Source organism: Anas platyrhynchos, chromosome 3 (assembly GCF_047663525.1).
Source record: "Anas platyrhynchos isolate ZD024472 breed Pekin duck chromosome 3, IASCAAS_PekinDuck_T2T, whole genome shotgun sequence".
Taxonomy (NCBI): domain Eukaryota; kingdom Metazoa; phylum Chordata; class Aves; order Anseriformes; family Anatidae; genus Anas; species Anas platyrhynchos.
The window spans coordinates 119,881,132-119,905,281 of NC_092589.1; the positions used below are offsets into that span (position 1 = coordinate 119,881,132).

Genomic DNA, 24,150 nt, shown 5'->3' on the forward strand with positions numbered 1-24,150 from the left:
GGCCTATCAAGTAGCGACTGGAGACTGGATAACCTTAATGAAGCCAACACTCTCGCCATCCACATACCCTTACACTTTTGTCATGCAAAACTACTAACCAAGGGAACAACGATGGTAAATTTTCTAGAGGGGAAGACATATGAGGAGCGGCTGAAGTCACTTGGATTGTTCAGCCTGGAGAAGAGGAGACTGAGGGGAGACCTCATGGTGGCCTCCAACTTCCTCACGAGGGGAGCGGAGGGGCAGGTGCTGCTTTCTGGTGACCATCGTTAGGACCCGAGGGAACGGCATGGAGCTGGGACAGGGGAGGGTCAGGCTGGATATCAGGAAAAGGTTCTTCACCAAGAGGGTGGTTGGGCACCAGAGGCCCAGGGGGAAAAGGGGGCTCCCTGTGTGGCCCCTGCCCTGCCCAGTGCAAGTCAGCGGGGACCTACCTGCCCACCCTGGTGCTCTGCAGCTTCTGCACCGCCTCAGCCCAGCTCCAGCAGCCTCTCAGCCCAGCTGCTGCACCGCCTCAGCCCAGCTCTTGCACTGCCAAAGTCCAGCTCTTACCCCACCCCTTACAGAGCCCCAAGCCTCTGCACTGGTTGAAGCTTCCTGTTTACACAGCAGGGAGAGGCTTTCTTCTTTCTTGGAAGTCAGGCCATTAGATGATACGGCACCTGAAAGTGAAACTTGGCAGCTGCTGGTTGTGCTGGGGCTGAGCCAGGCTGCTGGGGCATCTGCATCCCAAGCTCCAGCCAGGGGGTTTTATTTTGCTGGGCAGCTGAACACCACAATGTGCTCTCACTCCCCCTCCTTCGAAGAAGATGTGGAGAAGAAAGTATGCTTAAAAGAAAACAAAACCCAAAAAACTCATGGACTGAGATAGTGAATTTAATTTAATCTAATTTAATCTAATTTAATTAAATTTAATTTAATCTAATTTGATTAATGGGGAAAGGAAGAGGAAAAAGAAAAAAAGGAAAAAACAAAACAAGCAGCAAAAATAAACACAAGTGAAGGCTGCACGGAAGCACGGGGAGAGAAAAAAGAAATTCCTGTTTACTTCCCATCAATGAATGACGTTCAGCTAAATCCCAGGATGCAGGGCCTCAATGCATATAGCGATTGTTTGAGAGGACAGAAGTGTTCATAATGAGAGCCCCCCTCTCCTTCCCCTCTTCTCCCTTTTTTATTTTTATTTTTTTATTTCCTATTTTATTCTCCCCCCTTTTTTTTATTACTGTGTGACATCATATGGTATGGAATGTAAGGAAGAATGGATGTGGTAATTGACATGCCAAGGGGAATAGGGCCGAGTTGGCAAAAGGAGAGGAATGGTATTGTGTGAAGGTATGCTTTGCTCATTGTAATGTCATTGTAATGCTCAAAAACACACCCACAGCTTGGGATGACCCTAGCCCAGGTGAAGACCCTTAACCTGAGCACGCAAAGGTCAGTGAAGAAGGAGGGGGAGAGGTGCTCCAGGCGCCGGAGCAGAAGTCCCCTGCAGCCTGTGGTGAGGACCATAGTGAAGCAGGATGTCCCCTTGCAGCCCATGGAGCACCACGGTGGAGCAGGGTTCCACGCTGCAGCCCATGGAGGGGACTATAGTGCCATAGACTGACCACAACTCCCATTCCTCCATTACCTGCTTGGGGAAAAGAGGTGGAAGAGGGTGGATGGGGGGAAGGTGCTTTTGGGTTCTCTCCTTTGTTTCTCACTTCTTTAGCGTGTTAGCAATTAGCAATAAATCTTACTATCTCCCTATGCCGAGTCTGTTTTGCTCGTCACAATAATTACTGTGTGATATCCTTGTCCTTATCTCAACCTTTGAGCCCTTTTCATCGTATTTTCTCCCTGCTCCCCTCTGAGGAGGGGGAGTGAGAGAGTGGCAGGGGTGAAGCTCGGCCGCCCACCCAAGTAAAACCACCACAGAAGTAGACTCAACAAACTCCCTGGGTAAAAGGGAGTTTATAAGTTTAAAATTCTACTGTGTAGAATTTTATAAAAATCAACAGGGCAAGTCCAGAGTCGGGCCAGCTTTGTGGAAAAGCAACTTGGCACTCATATTTGTGCAGTGCTGTAAAAAACAATATCACGACCTATTGTGTGTATCTGGAGTATTGCACACTGCATAAGAAATGCAAACACTTTATCAGACAGCACTTTGACCCTGGCTCCCCTCAGATCCTCATAGACAAGCAGACGGCGTTTGGGCTGGATGGGCAGCATGAGGTGGATCAAAAACTGGCTGCAAGGCCACGGCCTGGTTTGGTTGGAGGCCAGTAAAAGCAGAGTATCAAAAACTCAGAATAGGGCAGTCAGAGGTTCTCTGAAGAGTCGTCCCACCAAGACCCCCTGATAAATTTGGAGGTGGGGCCTAATAAGGAGTCTGTATTCTTAGCAGATAGGATTTGGGGCAGCCAAATCATCTCCTTAGCTTATAAGATACCAGACTTAATTTGACTAGTAATAGCTTAAGAGTAACAGGGGTAGACAGGTCTGGAATGTTGGTGTCACTTTTTGAGTCTACTGAATTCAACTGGGAGACTAAAAGGGTCACCTGGCAACTGTTACATGTACCCGAAGCAGGAACAAATTAATTAGGGGGAGATTGAATAGTCAAATTAGGATTGCAGTTGAAGACCTGTGAAAAAAGAATAACAGTCTCACTGAATTTATTTACAGAGAATGATGAAAAAGAAATAAATCCCAATGGATGGGTATGTGTTAGAACTAAACAGTTAGCTTGGCCCAATATGAAACAGGGATTGTTGTGAAAGTAGCAAGGCAGAACTCTAACCTTTGATAGTACATATTGCTTGTTCAGCACTATGGCACCAGGCTGCAAGTCGCCTGGATTGAAAAAATACTGCCATCAGCACAGCACGCCCTGGGCACGTGGCTGTGCGTTATCGCAGTAGCCTGTCAAGGACTGCCAAGTGCTCTGTGAGGCCACAGCCACCAATTGTGCGCTGCCCTGACTTTGGGATTGTTATAAATGGCTCAGGATTCAAATTAGGATTAAATAAAAAAATAGGATTTATTAAAAGAATATAAAGGAATAGAGGTAAGCAAACAGCGCTGGGTGCACCGGGAGTCTCCGCTCCACCAGGACGCACACCAATTACATCAAGCAGCTGATTTTTATGCACCTAGACTAATACATATTCATTACTACTTCTAAAAAAGTAGATTATTATAATTAGCTTCCGGGGTCCAGTTCCTCCTACTGGAGCATGCGCATCAGTCTCCTCTGGGGGTCTCTAGGGGTCTTTCATGCTGAAGGCTCGTAGTCTTCCTCTCACCTTTTGTACTTACTCAGCACTATTCCAAGTTTATGGAACACTCTCTGTACACTCTCCACAGGTCTTGTCTCCCAACCGTCCTTCAGCTTCTTTTTTCTTCCTCTTAATCTCTTGGCCCCCCCTGGCCAGATACCAAGGATCTCATAACAGTCACCAGCAGTCACCAGTTATTATCAGTTGTTCTGAAACTCCCAAACAGCTTGACGACTCACGAGCAATTAAAACATTCTTTCCCAGCTATTTACAGTCATCTACATAACATCTATAGCAGTGTTAAATCAATCTCGAAGAAGACAGAAAAAAAAACTGTAACTGTTAGAACTAGAAGTCAGGAATAACAAAAGCAAACAGGTTCATAAATTTAAGGAGTGTTTTCTGAAGACGTGATAAATTGACTGGAATGAGGGGGAGACTGGGACACACTGCATCTGTGGTTCAAGAACTAAATTGCCAGTGCAGGGCCCAGGCAGACAGGATTCAAACAGAATTGTTCTTTATGGACATGAATTTATGGACACGAATTGGAATTGTTAAAACATTCCTCACAGGATTATGCACAGAATCAGAGAATCATAGAATATCCTGAGTTGGAAGGGACCTGCAAGGATCATTGAGTCCAACTCCTGGCACCACAGAGGTCTACCCAAAATTTTAGACCATGCGACTAAGCACACAGTCCAAATGCTTCTTAAATTCCTACAGGCTTGGTGCAGTGACTACTTCCCTGGGGAGCCTGTTCCAGTGTGCGACCACCCTCTCAGTAAGGAACCTCTTCCTGACGTTTAGCCTAAACCTCCCCTGCCTCAGCTTGACAAAATTCCCACACGTGCTATCATTGGTGATTAAGGAGAACAGATTGGCGCCTGCTCCTCCACTCCCCCTAGTGAGGAAGCTGTTCTACGATGAGGTCCCCCCTCAGCCTCCTCTTTCGAGGCTGAACAGGCCCAGTGCCATCAGCCGCTCCTCATACGTCTTCCCCTCTAGGCCCTTGAACATCTTCGTTGCCCTCCCCTGGACACTCTCCAGCAGTTTAATGTCCTTGTACTGTGGTACATACAAACTAATTGTCAATATAAAACATAATACAGTGCGTATTAGCAGAACAATAACAGGGTGTAGCATCTTGTTGAAGATTCCCTTGGCAGCTGGCGACCATCCAAACAAAATGTCCCACCAACAGTGTCTCTCATCTCTCTTCACTCTTTCCATCACTCAAGGCATCATGGTGGATAGTAATCAGAGTCTTTTGTCCATTTTCTCGGACTTGTATCATCAGCTGCTTCAGGTCCTCATGTACCAGCAATTTCTTCACCAAGGTAAGGTTCATTCCAATAGGAGTAGGCAGCAGTTCATGAAGCAGAATATAATTAGATGAAATAAGTTGATAAGAAGTGACAGGAGCTGAGTGTTTAAAATCACATCCTAGAATTTTGGTAAAATTGCAAACACAAACATTAGAGTGATTACTGGTATCTACCACTGTATCATCTATGACTATAGAATCACAATGAGTTCTCATACAAACACGACCTTTCCCAATATATACAAGTACAGTTTCAAGGGTTTCTTTAGGATGTATCTCAAAGTGGCAAATATTTTGCTCAATGTCAAGACAAATGTCTTGAGATTCCAGCGTGTTACTTTCACAGATGAAACCTTTTTGTTCACGCACAATGCATGCATTTACATCAATTGTTTGCCACTTTCCTCCCTTTTGATGGGCCCATACTTTATGCTCTTTAGGATAAAGTGTAGTTCCATTATGATTGAGTCCTAATGCAATGATTGGATATACATTATATACGGTGGCATTACTTATAGTAAGTATAAAGGCAACAATTTGATCATTTTAATGGGTAAAGTTGACTAATTGCCACCAAGCTTGAAATTCTTTTTCAAATTCTGAAGCATTATCCCAAATCAATTTTTGAATTTCAGTGGGCAAAGTTCCTCCTTCTCCCTCTCTACTAATAGCTGCTGCTACAGATTGTATCCATAACTGCGCTTGGATACAGCTCAAGGCAAGGGAGGTATTGCCTTGGGCTTTTCCAAGGGCATTTATAATTAATTGATGATCATTTTCCTCGATTTGTTTCCAATGGGGCAAAATATCTGATAGAAGCCATTGATTTGCTCCTAAAGCCAATAAAGATGATTTTATTGGTTGTTCCAATTTCCTTAGGTCATCTGTAGTAGCAGTTACTCTACTCATTAAAACCTCAGCATCAATTATGACACCAAGCTAGGTGCGTGTGTCGATCTGCTCGAGGGTAGGAAGGCTCTGCAGGAGGATCTGGATAGGCTGCACCGATGGGCTGAGGTCAACTGTATGAAGTTCAACAAGGCCAAGTGCCGGGTCCTGCACCTGGGGCGCAATAACCCCAAGCAGATCTACAGGCTGGGAGAGGAATGGTTGGAGAGCTGCCAGGCAGAGAAGGACCTGGGAGTGATGGTGGACAGTCGGCTGAATATGAGCCAGCAGTGTGCTCAGGTGGCCAAGAAGGCCAACGGCATCCTGGCTTGTATCAGAAACACTGTGACCAGCAGGGCTAGGGAGGTGATCGTCCCCCTGTACTTGGCTCTGGTGAGGCCGCACCTCGAGTACTGTGTTCAGTTTTGGGCCCCTCGCTACAAGAAGGACATGGAGGTGCTTGAGCGGGTCCAAAGAAGGGCGACGAAGCTGGTGAGGGGCCTGGAGAGCAAGTCCTATGAGGAGCGGCTGAAGGAGCTGGGCTTGTTCAGCCTGGAGAAGAGGAGGCTCAGGGGTGACCTTATTGCTCTGTATAAGTACATTAAAGGAGGCTGTAGCGAGGTGGGGGTTGGCCTGTTCTCCCACGTGCCTGGTGACAGGACGAGGGGGAATGGGCTAAAGTTACGCCAGGGGAGTTTTAGGTTAGATGTTAGGAAGAATTTCTTTACTGAAAGGGTTGTTAGGCACTGGAACGGGCTGCCCAGGGAGGTGGTGGAGTCACCATCCCTGGAAGTCTTCAAAAGACGTTTAGATGTAGAGCTTAGGGATATGGTTTAGTGGGGACTGTTAGTGTTAGGTCAGAGGTTGGACTCGATGATCTTGAGGTCTCTTCCAACCTAGAAATTCTGTGATTCTGTGATTCTGTAATGCTATTTAATATACCTAATCCTGTCCCTAATAACCCAGTTGCATCCTGTGGCCCTTTTTTTAGGGACCAACTAGGGTCAAAGAGAATTTGTTGTTGTCCCACATTTTTAATTATGTAAGGAGCTGTGTTGAAGATGGAAGGAGTTAGACCAATGGGAGGCTGAGTCAGTTCATTTTCAAATATCTGCAGGGGCAGAGGCTTCATATCCTTTGACCATGAATTCAAATAGTAATTCTGTGCCTCTGTAACCTCAGAGACAGTACAAAATTATAGGTTTGGTGAAAGTAAAACTGTCTTATTTTCAGTCAGCTGATTATAAGTGGATTGGTTAGTTATTCGGCAACCAATTTGTATTGTCTGTCCAGACGTGGCTTGAAGTTCAGCCATTCTTAGAGAATTGTTCCAACTCCATTCATCTTTTGAAAATATTTTGTTTCCATGTAGAACTAAAGTAGAGAGATTTAGGTCCTTTCTGGTTTGAGATGTTCCAGTGACTGTGCTATACTGTGACAAAACATGGATAAATGCCATGGTGAAACACCTCAGCTCCATGCACAGCCACAGTAGCTGTTTCCTTTAAGGTCTGTAATTGCATCAAGGTCAGGGTAAAGCATAGCATCATTAATCCAAACTGTTGATTCGTCATCTTCCAGCTGTCCCTATACAGTTTGCTCAGGGTTCCTGTGAACACAAAAGAAAATAAAATATGCTCGGTTGTATTCAACTGGCAGGGTTAGAAAGAGGGTGAAATAGCAATCTTTGATTTCCCATGCATAGAAATATATGGGAGTAGTTAGCACTATTGCTACTGTTAGAAACACAGAGGGCTTTCACTATCTCTGCCATGTTTGGAACTGCGGCAGTCAAAGGTGTAGTGTTAGTGTTCAGCTGTCTGTAATCCACTGTAAAATGCCATTGCCTGGTTGGTTTCTTTACCGGCCACACCAGTGAATTGTAAGGTGAATGGGTCCTTTTAATAATGTCTCTTTTTTCCAATTCTGTTACTACCCCGTCAATCCCCATTAATGATTTTAAGCCGGGGATAGGGGTATGGATGTTTGTAACAGACTCAGTCTCATGGTGCCTGAAACCCTTTGATGTATCGTGAAACTCCACACAGTTCCATCAGGGAGTTTCCACATACAACCATGCAGTATGTCAAATCCTAAAATATTAGTGTATGCAGCACCAACTAATACTTCTACCCTGGTTAATTTTTGTTCCTCTGGCAACCAGAGTGAAATTTTTGCAGTGGGGCATTGTTTTTCCACACCACTGATTCCCGTGAATTTAACCCTGTGTTGACCAGGTGTTATGCTCAGGGTTTGTGCTGTCTCATGTGTAATTACTGACATTTGGGTCCTGGTATCAATAAGAAAATTTACCAATATTTTTGGGGGTTCAACAGGAATGGCGATGATAGGGTCAGAGTGTTCATTAGAGAGCCATTGAATTGCTAATACCTGCCGAGCAGGGTGGCTCATTGCCCTCCCCGGGGATAAGAGTTTTTTTGCCGACACCACAACTCGCCTCGTTCCCTATTAGGTTTCAACCTCTCTTTGAATTTGGGGTATCTGGGATTTTTAGTGTGGATTTGGCGGACTCGCCGAGAGTGGTCTTGGGATTTAATACTGGATGAATTAATCCAGCCCATTCGGTGTCCGTACTTATCTATGTTTGGTACAAATTCACTCCAGGTGGGAATAGGGGAGTTAGGATTTTGCCTACAACCACTATCATCATCCCTACAAGCAGCTAGTATGTGATCTTGGGTGTTTGCTACAAACATCTTAAGACAATCAGGGAGTCCACGGATGAGAGGGGTTAACCGAATTGGATCAATATGAGCTAAAATCGGGGATTTCGTTAATTCATCTCTTTCATATATCGCCTGAATGCAGGCTGCTTTCTGTACTGCTACAGCTACGTCAGCTCCTGGAGTGGTGGTTAAAAATACTCCAGGTCTCCAAAAGCCTCCTACCTCTTCCTCACTCAACATCATTCGATCTCCTCCTTTAAGAGAAACTCGACACACATACTCAACTTCTGATTCCCCTGACCGCTTTGAGAACTTATCTTGTATTTTAACCAACTCTGCTGGTGGCAACGGAATCATTCGCACAGTAGTGCGGATTTCATCATTATCATCAACAGTAGTCACAGTCTTAACCAAAGGTCTCAAGGAAATGGATTGGGGTTCAGAATCAGAAATCTCTTCAACACCATCATCACTGTCAGACCAGAAATCACTGTCCCAGCTTTCAGGTTCTGCACTATGCAGCACTCCACGAATCTGCTTGACCGGAGCACAAGGCTGTACTTTATTTAACAGATGACTAACCCTCTCCAGCAATTGTTTAAGATGATTATTCTCATGCACAAGTTTATCATTTTCACTCACAAGTTTATCATTTTCAGTCACAAGTTTGTCATTCTCAATGGAAAGTTTATTATTTTCATCCAAAAGTTTATCCACTCTGATTCCTAATGTTTTTCCCGTCTCCCTTTCAAAGGCCAATGATGACTTCAACACATCAATCTCTGATTTCAAAGCTGTATGTTCCGCATCAGAGATCAGTTTGGGAGCAGGAATTTCCTTAGCTTCTTGCTGAGCACAAGACAAACAAGCTCCTAACACATCACAAATCGCACCTTTACCCTTTCTTTGACCAATCTTTCGTGAAGCCTGACACTGCTCAGTGCGCTCTACCACTTTCTCCTCATCTTTCCAAAACTTTTGGGAAAACTCCTTCCCTGCCTGGGAAGGGGCACATTTGTATTTTTGCAGTAGTTTATCCATAGCAATCCTGCCGACTACGCCAATTTTACTGTCGCATTAAAGGGGTGTAGCTGATTAACCGTTACGGGCCCAGTTGGATTCAGAGTACTGAACCAGTAGGACATTCACCAAAAACACATTAACCGCCTGGGGGTCCAGTCAGACATTCACCAAAAACGCATTAACGGTCTGGGGGTCCGTTCGGACATTCACCAAAAATGCATTAACCGTCTGGGGGTCTGGTTAGATTCAGAACACTGAACTATCACGGATAACCACCCTCACCCTAGTTGCATTAATGAGAGCTATCACAATGCAATCAAGTATGGTTTATTACAGCAACAGAGAATCAGGTTCTTTTGGATTGCCGATGATAGTGACTGTCTGCAAAAGCAAGCTAGTATGCATGAAATACACAGGTGTTATAGGTGTTACAGATGTTATACAGGTGTTATAGGTGTTACAAATGTTATAGATGTTATAGGTGTTGTAGGTGTTACAGATGTTATAGATGGTATAGATGTTACAGGTGTTATAGGTGTTACAGATGTAATAGATGTTATAGGTGTTGTAGGTGTTACAGGTGTTATAAGTGTTATAGATGTTATAGGTGTTGTAGGCGTTATAGGTGTTATAGGTGCGCAGCCTAGAAATAAAGGCGTTAAAGATTATAAGCAAGTATTCAGATCTCACCCAAAGGTGTCCCAATGGGGGGGGGAAGAGAGGCTCAGCCCTTCGACTGATCCCAGGAGTCAGGAGGTCCTAAGGATGTTGTATGTCCTCGGGATGGTATCTCCCCTGACGATGGTATCTTCCCTAACATCCCCTCTCTCTTGGGCCAATTTATATTATTTTCTGTCTTTTAGGTGGAGCTTGAGTGGCTCTAGTCAAGCATATCTTAGTTATGATTGGTGTAAAGTTTTCCCGTCTCCGTTTAAAGTAATAGGCTCCGAGAAATTCAGAGCGCATGCTCAGTGAGGGGTGGTCGCACCTTGGAGGCGGGTAGCTTTTGGGATGGAAGTGTGTTTTGGTATTATAATGATATTATAATGAGCAAAAAGTACACTAGGGTACAGCATTTGTCAAAACATGACAAGTCTTTGGCTTAGGGTGGCAAAAAGTGCAGCTTTGTGCTCAAGAACAATAGAGTCCCCACCTGATTACAGAGCCTAGCCGTGGTGTCTCCACTCCACTCTACGCTCCGTGGTGTTCCTTAGGGCTAGCACACCAAGTTTCCCCAGCGCGATAGCATCTAAGGTTGGGAGCCTAGGGAACGCTCAGGTAATGCAGTTATGCCCTACCCTGAAAGCCTCTTCAATGCTGTACCTTTTCCTTAAAAATGTGAATGTTAGTTCTATTTTCCTAGTTACTTCAGGCAATTACACCACATGTGGTGCCCAGAACTGCACCCAGCACTCGAGGAGAGGCCACACCAGTGCAGAGCAGAGCAGGAAAATCACTTCCCTCGACCAACTAGCGATGCCGTGCTTGATGCACTCCAGGGTACAGCTGGCCCTCCTGGCTGCCAGGGCACACTGCTGGCTCATATTCAACTTGCTGTCAACCACAACCCCCAGACCTCTCTCTGCGGGGCTGCTCTCCAGCGTTTCGTCCCTCAGTCTGTACGTATAGCCAGGGTTGTCCCGTCCCAGGTGCAGGACCTGGCACTTGCTCTTGTTAAACTTCATGTAGTTGGTGATCGCCCAGCTCTCCAGTCTGTCCAGGTCTCTCTGCAAGGCCTTTCCAACTTCAACAAAGTCCACAACTCCTCCAAGCTTGGTGTCATCAGCAAATTTGCTCCAAACACCTTCTAGTCCTACATCGAAATCATTTATAATAAGATTGAAGAGGACTGACTCCCTAAAGTGGAGCCTTGGGGGACCCCACTAGCGATCATCTGCCAGCCAGAAGTGGCCCCATTTACCACAACCCTTTGAGCCCTGCTCATCAGCCAATTGCTCGCCCATCGTATGATTTTTTGTTTGTTTTTATCTCTATGCTGGACATTTTGTCCAGCAGGATCCTATGGGAAACTGTGTCAAAAGCTTTGCTGAAGTCCAAGAAGATCACATCAGGTCGTTTACCTTGGTTATGAAGGGGCACAACCCATAACCAGAGCAAGTTGCTCTGTGTCGGGAGGGCGGGGGGGCAGGAACATCAACCGAGGTTTGTTGCGAAACCATTTGTTGTCGACGGAAGGAAGACACAGACGCTCAATATGAGTGATCAGTGAACTTCGATTTATTGGATAGCTCAGTCGTCTTTTATCTAATTCAATATAATTAGCTCATACATATTGCAAAAGCTAAGCTCATGATTGGTTAGTGCATTTCTCTATTCTATCAGCTAGTTTCCCACCAAAATAACACAGTTAGTACTTTCCCAGCATACCAACAGATATCACGTTCTTGTACCTGAAACCTCCCTGAAACCTCCCTAAAACCTCCCAGAACTTACATTCCTTCCCAGGCTGCATTTACGTATTTTCTCAGGCTCATTTGAGCTGTGTTCGATACTTTGTTACCTCGCGGCCTCCTAGCTGCTCAACATCCACATGACCTACTTCACTTACCCATTCCTCCACAATTCCCCCGTTTTTATTTTGGGCTACAATCACCTTCTTTGTGAGTTGTTCTAGTTTCCTAGATAAGCAGCTAAAGACTACCTGCGCAGCAATTATAATCAATACAATTATAAGCAAAAAGCGAAGTCCCTCTTTGATTAAGTTAAAAACCCATCCCCCTACATTTCCAAAGACAGATTTAAGCCAATCATCAAACCAATTATTCTGTATCGTAATTTTTTGTGTATGATCCATTAACCATTTTAATTGATTGTGAATTGATTGCCCATGATCAGAGAGATTAAAGCAACACATTCCTTCTACATCTTCACACCCATGTCCTTGAGCTAGTAGCAAGAAATCAATTGCAGCTCTATTTTGTAACACAGCATGTGTTATGCTCCCCATATCTTGCGACATTTCAGAAAGAACTTGTGTTGTTACATTTGATTGTTTAACAGCCCAACAAGCAAGCCTATTAATGTTAGTCAAAGCGTGTGCAGTTCCCACACCAGGCACTAAAGAAGCAAAGAATCTTTTTGCTGGACCCCACAATTCTACATTATCATTGCAGTCAGAACCCAAAGTTTTTAATTCTCGTTTAATTCTTCTGCTCCCTGTCGAGTTCTGCCACGAGTGCAAATCTGGAACGAAAAGTGTGAGTCGTCCTAGGTAACACGGTCCCCCAAAAGCGTTAGCTGGTATTCCTTGCCATGCACGGTCCCCACAGATTAAAAACATGCCAGGTGGCAAAGCTTTGGCCTGACTTTGAAACCAGATCGAATTGGTGTCACCTATTTCATACGCCCCAAATGGTACACTAATGTTCCCAGTGTTGTTCCATCCACAGTAATGTCCATTGGCCTCAAATCCAGGGGTCCTCGATGTTATGTTGGTCCAGTGCGCTTTATTTTGTTTCCCTTCATGGAGTACAAAGCATGTTTGTGTCCAGTTACTACTGCTATTCCCCACTACCACAGACCCCAGGAGATCCAGTTCTTGAGGGTCCCATGGCAATGAGTTATTAAGAGCTTGCAAGGCAGCAACTACTCCATCCGAGACATTAGCAGAAAAGGATCTAGTGAGTAAAGTAACACTGGCAGAATATGGTGCTAACATTTCACTCAGTTCCTTTGGATCCCCTATTGGGACCCCAAATAAGCACGTTCTAAAAGGATCAGATGCAGAAGCAAGAGACAGACAAAATGAACTCTGTCTGGTTTCATTAGCCCAGGTGACCCACATATTCTGCTGAGGGTCAATCTTCCCTAAGATAGCATTACCATGTCCAGCCATTATTATAACTGATAGCATAATCAAAGTCCCTTGTTCTGTTACTTCAGCCATGATCGTTGTCATCCTCTTCTTTCTTGATGGCTGGCTTTACACACCGACTAGGCACCCAGGTTGGACCTGTAGGGGAAGAGACACATACATAACCTCGTCCCACATAAATCACATCAGCAGGCCCTAACCATTGCCCTGTTTTCATATCTCTGTACAATACTCTCATAGCACATTTATTATCATTTTCAGATTTGGTATAATGTCGTGCTGCAGGTGGTTCGTCATGTTCCCCAAAAACACACAAATGATTTAGAACAAATAGAGTCTTGTCTACCCTTTCTCTAACATCAATAATGTCTTTAAACTTTTCTAAATATTGTTTAACTGTTCCATTAGCCCTTTCCACAATAGCCTGACCAGTTGGTGAATGTGGAATACCAGTAATATGTTTAATGTCCCATAGTTCCATGAATCGCTTGAATGGCCCACTAACATAGGCTGGACCATTATCAGTCTTTATAGTCTGTGGTACTCCCATTACTGCAAAACAACTGGCAAGATGACGTCGTACATCCCGAACTTTTTCCCCAGGCTGCGGTGTAGCCCAGATCATGTGACTATAAGTGTCTATTGTTACATGCAGATATTTCAATCGTCCAAATGCTGGAACATGAGTGACATCCATTTGCCACACTTCATTGGCTTTAAGCCCTCTTGGGTTTGTCCCGACTCCGAGACCCACCCCTGAGTTATAATTGCTACATATTGGACAAGCTTTTACTATCGCTTGTGCATCAGCTCTAGATAGTTTGTAAGCCCGCGCAAGTCCCTTAGCATTCTGGTGAAAAATAGCATGAGCCTCCCTAGCTCTACAGAAGGGAGATAATGGCGCTTCAGTGGCTGGAGCGGCAACTAATTTATCCGCCCGAGCATTGCCTTCTCCCAGTCCCTCCATCCATTGATGACTTCGTATATGTATCACCGCATAGGATTTGCTTCTCTGCGCTATAGCAAGCTGTAAGCTAGTTAATAGTTCTGCAAGGCGTTCATTTTTTACATCTCTTAAAGCAGAGTCCTCTATACGATTAGCTATACCTACTACATACAGAGAATCAGATACTACATTTAAAGGGGCATCTTTCCATTTTATAAATGTCCACACAACCGCATAGAGCTCTAATGTCTGTAATGAATCGTTGTCCTGGCCCTTTAAAATTTGGTGTTGCCAGCCTTGTTCGTCTTTCCATGTTATTGCAGCAGACTTGGAGCGCTTCCCAGTGTCCGTGAAAACAGTTACTGCATCTGCTAACGGAGAATCCGACCGCTTGGGCTGGGTTATCCATGCTTGGTTTTCCATCCATGACAATATAGTTGATTGTAATGTCTTTGCCACTATTGTGGCACCATCCTGTAATAATGCAGCTTGTAGTTTTTCAGAATTCTGTATGTACCATTCCAAGTCACCTGGCTTTATTGGTAGCCAGATTGTACTTGGTGGAACTCCGTCTATTTGTAGTATCCGATTTCTTCCTTTCTTTATTAATTCTGACAGCGTGTCAATTTTTTCTTGAATTGTTCTTCGGGGTTGCAATGGGGGAGCTGTCCACTCCAATACCACAGTTTCCATTTCCTTTTCCCCCGTTTTTATTTTTTGCTGTGTGATAGCACCCATCAAGTATTGTGGACCACACAAAACAGTAAAATCCAGTGGCCTGTCAGGTATGCGTCGATGTGTGACACGCGTTGTGATCAATGATGCAATTTGTTGTAATATTTCCGACTGTTGTTCTGATAATGTCACCTTTGCGGCAGGATCAGTTCCTTTTAATAAAGGTCGAAGGGAATTCAACAGTTCATTTGGAATTCCGACCACTGGCCTAATCCACTGTAAATCTCCCAGCAGTTTTTGAGCATCATTGAGAGTTGTGATGTTCGATTGGATAGTAAGTTTCTGAGGCTGAATAGTAGAATCTGTGATTTTCCACCCTAAGTATTTCCAAGGGCTTGTCTCCTGAATTTTTTCTGGTGCAATTACCAGTCCCATTTGTTTAAGAGCAGCTGCCAGGGCATTTTTCTGCTGTAAGGAAAATATCTCCTCCTGGGCTAGCAAAATATCGTCCATGTAATGGTAAATAATTGTCTTTGGCCATGCGCGGCGAATTGATTGAAGTGCTGCATCAACATAGAGCTGACATAAGGTAGGTGAATTACGCATGCCCTGAGGCAACACAGTCCATTCAAATCTCTGATACGGTCCTTCACGATTTATAGCAGGAAGTGTAAAAGCAAACCTCTGTTTATCATTGTCATGTAATGCAATTGTAAAAAAGCAGTCCTTGAGATCCACAATTAGTAATTTCCACCCTTCTGGTATCATAGCAGGATTAGGTAATCCAGGTTGCAGTGCTCCCATAGCACACATCTGATTATTAACTGCTCGTAAGTCATGTAGCAAACGGTATTTCCCTGATTTTTTGGGAATCACAAAAATCGGAGTATTCCAAGGGCTTGTTGACAGTCTCAAATGCCCTTGTTGATACTGTTCCTGTACTAATTTATGAGCATGTAAAAGACTTTCCCGTTTTAGTGGCCACTGCTCAACCCATACAGGTTCATCAGTTTTCCATTTAAGTGGGATCGGGAAAGTCCAAGCAATGGCCACACCTAAAAATTTTGATGATCTGTCGTGAGAATTGCTCCCATTTGGGCAAGGATATCTCGCCCTACCAGCGCTTGTACTCCTTCAGGTAGTGATAAGATGGAGACACTGCATTGTACCACCTTATCACCTATTGTCCATTGTAGCACTGGTGACCGACGAGCAAGAGTCATACCTCCTACTCCCGAAACTGTGGCATTAGACTCAAATGTAGGCCAATGTGAGGGCCAATCCTTTGTGCTGATTATAGATACATCAGCACCAGTGTCCAACAATGCCTCAATCTGTATTTTCTCATCCTTTAAACACACAGTGACTTTTTGTCGTGGTCTGTGTCGCATACCAAGTGTCAACAAAGCCACTTTTCCCGTGGAGCCAAATGCTCCCAGTCCTCGATGCTTTGCAGATTCCGATGCTAATGATTCAGCAAGATGAGGCAATGGGATCAACTGTGCTATTTTTGTGCCTTTCGGCACATGAATTGGAGGAAACATTGCAGAAACCATAATTTGTATTTCCCCAAAGTAATCCTTGTCAATAAGTCCAGTTAATATTTGTAATCCATTCATGGTGGCAGACGATCTCCCTATTAACAAAGCTCCCACAGGTTCCTTATTAACAATAACTGGTCCAATAAGTCCTGTTTTTATCCTGGTGGGTCTCGAATCCAATAAAGTCACATCGACTGCGGTTGCCAAATCCAGGCCGAGGCTCCCTCTGGTGGCTGGTCGGAGAAAAAGGGATTCGTCGCAGCTGGTGCTGGTGCTGTTGCCGTCGCTGCCGTTGTCGTAAAAGCCACTTTTTGTGTCGTCGCGGGGCGGCTCCTCCCGCTGCTCCGGCCGTTTCCCGACGCATTTCGGCGGCATGCTGAAGTGCTGTGAGTATTTGTTTGACAATTTTGGCACCACACAGATTCTATTTTGCAGTTCCGCCTAATGTGTCCCGCAACACCACATCGAAAACGATATTGCGGTGTCGATACTCGTCCACCGGGGGTTTGCAAAGGAGCAAGGGCTGCAAATACTTTTGACTGTTCTTTCACATTATCACCTAATTGTTTTACTGCTTCTACTAACATAGTCTGTGGGCCTACAGGTACCTGAGACATTCTTTCCAATCCTTCCTCTATTGTCCAAGTACTCGGTAACGTAGCTAATATACTACGAGTTGAAGGGTTACAATTTTGGAGTGCACATTGCTTTAGTATAGTGCCTTTAAGATAATCAGGAACTCCCGCTGCTTGTATCGCATTTGCTACCCGATCGATAAACAACCCGAATGGTTCCTCCCTGCCCTGTTTAATTCCCATGTAGGACGGCATTCCCCCTGGCTCTCTAATTTGTTCTAATGCTCTTCTGGCTAGATTCATTGATACCTTAGCTTTGTCTGGTCCCAAGAGTGCCTGCGCCTCTGTTCTAAAATATGGTCCCATGCCCAGTAATTCGTCTAATGTAACACCATACAAGGGATCCCCAGGCGCGCGTATTATCGCTACCTCTTCTTGACAGATACCATGCCAATATGCATTAAACAAAAGTTGTTGATGCTGTGTCAAGATTAGTTTCATTATGCTACGAATATCTCCTGGGAGCAAAATATTTGTCCCCCAAATATAGTCTAACATTTGACGAGTAGGTTCTCCCTTTAATCCAGACTCATTTACTGTAGATCGTAATTGTGTTAATAGTTTCCAATCTAAATTAGTCAACTGAGCCTGTACATTTCCCTGTGCATCTGGAGGTGAATACACCACCGGATAGGCTGTTGTTATTTGTGCTGCTACTTCAAGATTCCCTTCCTTCATTGCTTCATGTGCTATTTTTTTCCATGTCTCCTCCCTGTCCTGTATATTGATTTTAAATGGACTTGTTGAGAATGAATTTGTACCTGACTCCTCACCCACCCTTTCTTTATTCTCTGATTGTACGGGCGGAGGTACAGGCGGAGCTGTCGGTGGCTGTGACTGTGAAGGTTCTTCTTCCCCTGATATGGGTACCGAAGTCCCTTGTGGAATTATAACTGTTCTATATGATGGTGGAGAAGGGTAAGCTTGTTCCTCAGCTCTTTGCTGAGTAGAGGAAGAAGCAGAAGCCCCTCCCTTCTGACTGGATGATCCTAATCGTTCTGTTGCAGCAGCAGCTATTTTTTGTTCAGCTTGATGTGTTGCTAATGCATTAGTTACCGCCCTCCATGGCTTCATCAATTTTTTTGCTATTTTATCATCACTAATTACTTCATCAAATAATTTGTCCCCAAACTTCCTCCACTCTGCTTGTTCAAACACAGTATCAGGATTTAAAAAACAACCCTTAACTACCCCATAAGCTAATAACTTTGGCAATTCCTTTTTACAACATATATCCTGTGTGCCCCGCTTTTCTAAAAAGCATTTGAGCAAATTATACGCCGCTTGTCTCTCCATACCTTTATATACGTCGGTACCGTTGCAGCCTTTGCAAAGACCTCGGCGACGCTTTCCGGCGGGACCCTCTATAGGCTCATCCCGGGTGCGAGGACTCCCTTTCCGAGCTGCGGGTGCGGGTGTGGTTCCATTCACCTTTCAGGCCTCGGGTGCGGGGATTCAGCAATTTGTAATCCTTTTCACCTCCTGAGCTGCGTTGCAGGACCGGTCCTTGTATTCCGTCCAACCGTGGCTCGCAGGTACAATTCCAGTGCAGGTTCAACTCCAGCGAAGTCCCTGTTCCTGTATTGCAGGTCCCTGTTCCTGTATTGCAGGTCCCTGTTCCTGTATTGCAGGTCCCTGTTCGGGCGCCATTTGTTGCGAAACCATTTGTTGTCGACGGAAGGAAGACACAGACGCTCAATATGAGTGATCAGTGAACTTCGATTTATTGGATAGCTCAGTCGTCTTTTATCTAATTCAATATAATTAGCTCATACATATTGCAAAAGCTAAGCTCATGATTGGTTAGTGCATTTCTCTATTCTATCAGCTAGTTTCCCACCAAAATAACACAGTTAGTACTTTCCCAGCATACCAACAGATATCACGTTCTTGTACCTGAAACCTCCCTGAAACCTCCCTAAAACCTCCCAGAACTTACATTCCTTCCCAGGCTGCATTTACGTATTTTCTCAGGCTCATTTGAGCTGTGTTCGATACTTTGTTACCTCGCGGCCTCCTAGCTGCTCAACATCCACATGACCTACTTCACTTACCCATTCCTCCACAGAGGTTAATGTTACCTCCGCAGGGAAACCTGCAAGACATTGATGCCTACCGCACCAACGGGATGCCGACCACGACCTGGCTAAGTATCTATGACACCAATGACTGGGAAAAGCATTGTGCACATCAGTACCCTTGTCATCACGCTGGGGTCGGTATGTTAACAAGCTAACTCATTAATAAATTCTTTGTGTTCCCCTGACAGACCCGCACTGGGACCCGAATCACCCCAGAACTTATGGACAATTATGTAACTGGACAGCACCCACAGCTGTTTATCCTTTGTACTACATGGTGGACCCAAATAAACAAGCAACTGATTAGGGCGTTAGTGGACGCTGGGGCGGAGGTCAGTATTATACATGGCAACCCAGGAAAACATAGCGGAACTTTAAGCCCGGTGCGGGGTCTAGGGGAGCAACCAGTCACGGGGAAACTCATGAAACGCAAGTTGCAAATAGGCGATTGGCTACCTCGTGACTATCAGGTCATGATTGCTGAAGTTGAAGAGTTTATGACTGGCATGGATATACTCTGAGGAGGTGCACTAGAAATAGGAGGCACCCTAGGGGCATTGGGCACCACACAGTGGCTGCATATGCAAGCAGTCCGGGTAGGGAAAATAGCGGAGGAGGCTCATGTTCCAGTTGCTACTGAGGTAGTTATGTGTGGTGGTTTTACTCGGATGGGCAGCCAAGCTCCACCTCAGCCACTCTCACTCCTCCTCCTCAAAGGGAAAGGGGAGGAAAATACGATGCAAAGGTGTGTTGGGTCTGTCTGAGCTGGAGTCACCTTTTTCCTGCAGCAGCCCACACAGTGCTGTGCTCTGCACTCGTAGCTGTAACAGCACTGATATCACCCTAGTGTGGTGGCAAATGCTCTCTGGGGGTGGCTGCTACAATGGAAACGGAACAACTGGCAGCGCAGGGGTAAACCTATCTGGGCTGCTACCCTGTGGCAAGATATTGCTGCCCGGGTAGAAAACCTGGCTGTAAAGGTACGTCATGTAGATGCTCACATGCCTAAGAATCGTGCCACCGAAGAACATCTGAACAATGAAGAAGTAGATCGAGCTTCCAAAATTGAAGTAGCTCAGGTGGACCTAGACTGGGGGCGTAAGGGTGAGCTGTCTGTAGCTCGATGGGCCCATGAAACATCAGGACATCTAGGGAGGGATGCCACTTACAGATGGGCTCGTGATCGAGGGGTGGACCTGACCACTGAGGCCATCACACAGGTTACCCATCCGTGTGAGATCTGTGCTGCAATCAAGCAAGCCATGAGGGTAAAGTCTCCCTGCAATAGCAGGAGATGGTTTGGATTTTGAAATGGTGAGGCCTGGCAGATTGACTACATTGGATCACTTCCACAAAGCTGCCAAGGTAAACGTTACATACTCACCATGGTAGAAGCAACTACTGGGTGGCTGGAAACATATCCAGTAAACCATGCCACGGCCTGAAAGGAAAACTACGATGCAAAGGGCTCAAGGCTTGAGATAAGGATGAGGAGATTGCTCAACAATTGCTGTGATGGGCAAAACAGATTCAACGTAGGGAGATAATAAAATTTGTTGCCTCTTACTAACAGGCTAGAGAAGTGAGAAACAAAGGAAATAAACCAGAAACGCCTTCTCCCCATCCACCCTCCTCCACCTCCTTCCCCCACAAGATGAGGGCGAATGGGGGAATGGGAGTTGTGGTCAGTCTATGGCACATTGTCTCTGAGGCTCCTTCTCGGTCACTCTCTGTCCCTGCTCCACGCGGGGTTCCTCCCACAGGATGCCGTCCTTCCTGAACTGATCCTGTGTGGGCTTCCCACAGGCAGCAGCTCTTCCAGAACTGCTCCAGATATGGGTCCGTACCACGGGGTCCATCCCTCAGGAGAAAACTGCTCCAACCTGGCTCCCCCATGGGCAGCAGCTCCTGCCAGATCACCTGCTCCTGCGTGGTCTCCTCTCCATGGGCTACAGGTCCGGCCTGGAATCTGCTCCAGTGGGGATCCTCCACAGGCGGCAGCCTCATTCTGTGGAGGTCCACCTGCTCCACCGTGGTCCCCTCCACGGGCTGCAGCGTGGAACCCTGTTCCACCATGGTACTCCATGGGCTGCAGGGGGACAGCCTGCTTCACCATGGTCCTCACCACAGGCCACAGGGGACTTCTGCTCCGGCGCCTGGAGCACCTCTCTCCCTCCTTCTTCACTGACCTTAGTGTCTGTAAGGGTGTTTATCACTTCTGTTTCTCTCCCAGCTGCTGTCTTTCACCCCTGATCCCCCCCAGCTGTTTTTCAGGTCAGCCTGGGTCGTCACACTCCCTCAACAGAACATATGGTAACCCGGACTAATGCCCCAGGCCAAGATACTACGTGTCTGGGTCTTGCTACACTGCAGAACCTTTTTTCACCTGTCTGGTTGGAGCCCCATTGGGAAAGCAATGGGTAGCCACTTTTGTGGCCAATACGTGTCCTGAGCATCAATCTGCGAGACCTGGAGTGACTCCTGGAATGGTTGGTTATCCAGAGCTGGGGAGACACCAAGCCTCCTGTCCCAAGGATTGAGCTTCCTGGGATCGTTGTCAGTTACCTATTGCACATTTTTCATGTATGCATGGAAAATGACTTAGTTTTATGGTGGATGAATACTATGAAACCTGGCGTGGCTAGTGCTTGAGCGTTAACCACCCTGAATCACCTAAGGTGCTGGCTAAGGAAATTTAGCAATGCCACTAGGGCTGCGCTATCTGGCTTGCTGCTTGACCTAAACTTAATAAGGCATGCTATGCTCCAAAATAGAACTGCGATTGATTTTTGTTACTTGTCCATGGTCACAGTTGCGAGGACTCTGGGGGTATGTGTTGTACGATCATTCCCAGCTGGTACCAGTGAAGGAATGAGAAGAATTAAGCAAACAACTGAAGATGAATGATAGCAGGAACACATTTGGAGACTGTATGGGGCGGGTGTGTGTGTTTGTGGGTGGGGTGGCATGGCTACAAAACTACTGTGTAATTCTCCTATGAATTGCATTCTGTGTTCCATGTCTATTGCCCCGGCTGATATCAGTAAAAGACTCTCTGTTTCAACAGCGTCTAGTACGGATTGTGGACTGTCTCTTCCAACAGTGGACCACGCGGTGGTATGTGTAAGTTGTTAGGTCTGTTGTGGAAAAGCTTGTCCTGGCATTGGGGGTGGACTTGGTTCCAAATTGATCACTCTACACTTTGTTAGTTCTCACTGCATCTGCCTGTACTGCATGTTGTAGCCCATGCTTGCTATCTTTTATGCAAATATTTTTAACTTTTTTATGCAGTTTCATGGCATCTCTATTTTGACACCATGCTGTATCGAAACCATGTACCATGTGTAGGTGAGTACCAGCGTGTTCCACTCTCAGGCCATGCGGTGGCATGTGTTAGGACTAAAAACCGTTGTGTTGGTCTGATTTGAAAAAGGCATTGTTGGTATGTTAACAAGCTAACTCATTAATAATTTCTTTGTTGTTCTATCGCTCGTGTGTGTGTGTGAGTGTATTTGACATCCCCAAACAGCTCACTTGCTTTATATACATATGTATATATAGCTGTTGTCTGATCATTGCTGGGCTGAACCAATCAGCTTCTGCCCCGGAATCTAACTAGAAGAGGGTAAGGGAAAAAAATTGTGGGGGATTTAATATAGCTCCTTTAAAACAACTGTTCAAGAAGGGAGTGGAATAGTGAAACAATGGCGGTAGCCTCTGTCTTTTGAAGGAAAAATGGGCCTGAATCTTGTACTGCAAACTTTAATTAGGGATGGTCTTTTGGAGCCTTGTATGTCACCTTATAACACTCCAGTTTTACCAGTATGAAAGCCAGACGATTTGTACTGATTGGTGCAAGACCTCAGAAAGGTTGATGAGATAGTATGCAAACGCCACCCTGTGGTTCCTAACCCTTACACCCTGATGGGTCAAATTCCTTATGAGCGTGAATGGTTCACTGTTACATATTTCAAGGATGCTTTTTTGGGCTTGCCCATTGGATCCTGAAAGTCAGGATATTTTTGCATTTGAATGGGAAGACCCAGAAACAGGCCGTGAACAACAATATTTTGTTGTTTGTTGGACTGTTTTGCCTCAAGGATTCACTGAATCCCCCAGTTTGTTTGGCCAAATATTGGAAAAGATTTTAGAAACATTTCAGATCCCAGAATGGGAGACATTGTTACAATATGTAGATGATTTGTTGATATCTAGGGGTAGAAAAATCAAAGGTAAAAGAAGCCACAAATGAACTCTTGAGTTTTTTAAGAGAACATGGGCTAAAAGTATCTAAGGTTAAATTACAATATGTAGAAAAAGAAGTCAGATAGAGGGTAGATGGAGAATAAACGCTGAAAGGATTCAGGGAATTGTGCAACTTCCTCTACCTAGAACAAAGAAAGAATTAAGAAAAGTTTTAGGTTTAAATGGATATAGCAGATTTTGGATAGAGGCATATGTGCAGACAACAAAGAAGTGATATCTCAAATTATTGGAGGAAAATCTCAATGCATTGAATTGGACAGAAGAAGAAAAAGAAATAGAGGAACAGAAGAAGAAAAAGAAATAGAGGAACAGTTAAAACAAGATCTGATGACAGCACCAGTCTTAGCTCTTCCTGCCCTAAAGAAATCATTTCATCCTCTCATAACTGCAAGTGAGGGTGCTGCTTTGGGGGTCTTAACCCAAGAATGGGATGAGAATAGAAAACCTGTAGCATATCTGTCTAAATTATTAGATGCTGTATACCGGGACTGGCGAGTGTATTCAGGCAGTGGCAACTGCCTTACTGGTGGAAGAGAGCAGGAAATAATTAACCACTGGGGGGCAATGCAGTGTTGTTACCCCTCACCAAGTGAAGACCATCCTTACTCAGAAAGCAGGAAGGTGGCTGATAGACTCTAAAATACTGGAATATGAAGCTGTCCTGACTGAAAAGGATGATTTAACTGTAACCCCTGAATCTGTTTTGAATCCTGCCTCCTTCTTGTCAAAGGGAAGTGAAGATCCAATGGATGTGGAACATAACTGCTTAGGTCTAAGAAATGAGCAAACAAAGATCAGATTAGATTTACAAGATGTACCCTTGGATGAAGAAGGGGAAACATTGTTCACAGACGGATCTTCTAGGACGATACAAGGAAGGCTATGCCATTGTTAAAGGGATAGATGGGAAAGCTGAGGAAGTGGGAAGACTGCCTATTAATTGGCCAGCTCAAACTTGTGAATTATATGCATTAAAT

General features: G+C 45.1%; 1 protein-coding gene across 2 annotated transcripts in view; it reads right to left on the reverse strand.

The window, feature by feature from the left end:
- LOC110354783 (interferon-induced very large GTPase 1-like) overlaps positions 1-24,150 on the reverse strand; it is a 170,171-nt gene that overhangs the window by 8,431 nt on the left and 137,590 nt on the right. Inside the window, exon 1 of one of the 2 annotated variants that reach the window (XM_072036662.1) lies at positions 435-553. The exons of the other annotated variant lie outside the window; for it this stretch is intronic. The gene's annotated coding sequence lies outside the window, so the exon portion shown is untranslated. Of the gene's footprint in view, positions 1-434; positions 554-24,150 lie in introns of those variants that run through there. 2 annotated transcript variants of the gene reach the window in all.